The 3,021-nt window shown below is 35.7% G+C and overlaps 1 pseudogene; it reads right to left on the bottom strand.

Annotated features, from left to right (window-relative positions):
- Positions 1–796: 796 nt before the first annotated feature.
- Positions 797–1,759, bottom strand: LOC125136836 (olfactory receptor 4K5-like; annotated as a pseudogene).
- Positions 1,760–3,021: the final 1,262 nt, after the last annotated feature.

Below are 3,021 nucleotides of genomic sequence, written 5' to 3'. Positions count from 1 at the left end.
TATATTTAACATTGATAATTATAATCATTAAGAATGTATTATTTGGTCCAAATGGAAGACTGCTACATAGCTCCTTATAGCACAGACTGAAAAGTCCATGTTGAATTGGTCAGCTTTAAAGATTCTCCTCTCCCTTCTATAATGTAACTTCAGAGGAACTGGAATTAGCTTAACTGATCAAAGAAAGCAAATATTACTAAATGAAATATTTGAAAAGCAAACTTCTGATTACATATAATTCCATATTTTAGTGCACTGTTAGTTATTGGAAAACAACATGGGATAGGCATAAATAATGTTGGGGGAGGGATCTCATAACCTAAGAAGCTTCACTTACATCTATGCACTGATCTTAAATCAGTGAGTGGCTATCCCCTGGTTGGGAAAATTTGGTTTCAGATTCTTTAATACCATCCTTGTATATTGATTTTTAGGCATGCAAATTAGGAAACTCATAAGATCAGGAAAATGTCTAAATTTATCCCCACCAAAGAATCAGGTTCACATTCTTTTTTCAATCATATTTCTATTTATCTGTAACTGAAACAGTCAATGAATCTACGCTATCCATAAAAAGTCATACCAAAACTTATCTCCAAAATCAGTAATCATGATGTATTTTTTTACAGTTTTGGATATTTAACTTTTGCTTAGGTGATACTCAGAAAAAGACTTGTCAATATCAATTAAATAATCTCTATATCATCTTCTTTATTACTTTCACCCCAGTTAAGATATGCCACGTGAACATATAATTAGACTACTGATTCAAAGAATTTAAATGAATTTTGTCTTACTAAAGGGAATTCCTCAGTACTAGTGGCATCTCAGAAATTTTCTTGGGCCTCAAGTAATACGTCATAATTTTCCTCATGGCAGTCTTCATATCTCTGTTCCTTAGTGTGTAAATAATGGGGTTTAGAATGGGAGTAAAAATGGTGTAAAATATGGCAAGAACTTTATCCACAGGGTAGGTGGTAAAGGGCCACACATAGATGAATATGCAAGGTCCAAAGAATAATATTACTACAGTGATATGGGCAGCTAGAGTAGAAAATGCCTTGGCCATTGCAGCAGAAGACTTAAACCAGACAGTGGCAAGACTAATGATGTAAGAGCTGGCCAAAGAGAGAAAGTGCTTAGTGAAAGGATTCCTATTGACCACAATGAGTATTTCAGTGATGTAAGAGTCCAGGCAGGCAAGTTTGGCCACTCGAGAAGGTCACAAAAAAAGCTGTCTACTACATTGGGTCCACAAAAAGGCAGATTCACGTAAATGATAACTGGCTGAGTGTGTGCACCAAGCCCACAGCCCAGGAGATCATTACCAGTACAATGCATGTCCTTTGGCTCATGATGATGACATAGTGTAGGGGTTTGCATATGGCTACATATCTGTCATAGGCCATGGAGACAAGCAGCACCATCTCCCCTCCAGTAAAAAGGTGAATGAAGAAAATCTGAGCTATGCAGCCACTGAAGGAGATGGTCTTGTGTTCACTTAGAAAATCAACAATCATCTTAGGAGTAGCAAAGGAAGCCTGACAGATGTCCACAAAGGAAAGGTTTCCCAAGAGAAAGTACATCGGGGAGTGCAGTCTGTTATCAAAAGTCACCATGAGGATAATAAGAAGGTTTCCCAGCACAATGACCACATACAGCACAGAGAAGAAAACAAAAAGAAAAGCTGAAGTTCCTGAGAACTAGAGAGTCCCAGCAATACAAACTCAGACACCACTGAAGAATTGACCTTATCCATGGATCCAGGCTGCAGGCTTGCTCTGAAACAATCCTGAAGGAGGGGAAATAGGGAAGGATCAGAATTCGGAACAAGGAACACTTTTAATGTAAAGGATTCTGAGATTCCAGACATAATGCGTATTTACTGAATGAAAGATTTGAAGAGACCATCCTAACATATCTGGGGAGTTGGAAAGAGCTTATGAGAATGTGGAAATCCTTTAATCAGTGTCATACTCCTTGAGTTTTGGGATAGTCTTAGTAATCTATCATACAGTAGTAAACAGGCTCACTCGGGAGCTGACTTGTGATCACAACGCTAGAGGAGGGGTTTGAAACCAACTTCAGAGGGTTTGTAGGTTGGAAAAAATAATTTAGATCTGTTGGTCTTGTGGTCATTTTCCATCATTAATTTCAACAAATCTTTGAGTACCACATTCTCTTTATCTTTCTGAGATCTATTAATGGCTTGATGTTTATGTGTGATGTCAAGTCATACTGATTGAGTTCAGGCTAATTAATTTTTCTGAACTTTAATTCCACTCAAAAAAGTTGAGAGGTGATCAAAATACCTACTTTACAGAAGAATTTTAAGTTTAAAGATAACTCATAATATTCTTCTATCAAAGTCATTGTAATACAATAGTTGTTCTTAATATGTTAAATATCCCCATGTTAACAAAAATTTTCCTTACTGCTATTACAAGTTAAACAGTTCCTCCTAAGGAGATGCTGTGGAATATACATTATCCAGTTCTACAGTTGCAACACAGTTTGTCAGTTACTCATATGTATAATTTCTTAAAATGTTTGTTTATCTAAAATTCATAGTTGCTTGGTTATTAAAAAGCAGCACCCAAAGATTCCATTTTCCTCGCCCATCAAAAGTAGATTTAGGATAACTTATGGTCCCCATTTGGTGTTCTCCATGACCATTATTATTAACACATCTTTATAATTAGTGAAAGAGTAGAGAAGTTGTCTTAGACTAGAGAAATAAAAATAATTGAATTATTAATATCCAGTATGCCTTAAAATATATTCTGTTTGGAATCAGAATAACCCTGATAATTCAAACTTGCACCTCCTTTTTTTTTCCTGTAAAAATACAAGAAAATCTTGCCGTATAATTCTGCTATATAACTCCTGCTGTATAAATCCAGTTCCATTGAACTGAAAAAAAAAGAAAAAAACCTTTCCAGGAAGTTCTATTTTAGAACTATGTTTGTTCTGACAATTAACTGTTGACTGTAGTCAGAGTGAGGAACCTAAGAGTGAGAT

This window comes from Phacochoerus africanus, chromosome 9 (genome assembly GCF_016906955.1).
Source record: "Phacochoerus africanus isolate WHEZ1 chromosome 9, ROS_Pafr_v1, whole genome shotgun sequence".
Taxonomy (NCBI): Eukaryota; Metazoa; Chordata; class Mammalia; order Artiodactyla; family Suidae; genus Phacochoerus; species Phacochoerus africanus.
The sequence above is the reverse complement of the archived record's forward strand: the minus strand, read 5'-3'. Positions and strand labels throughout refer to the sequence as shown.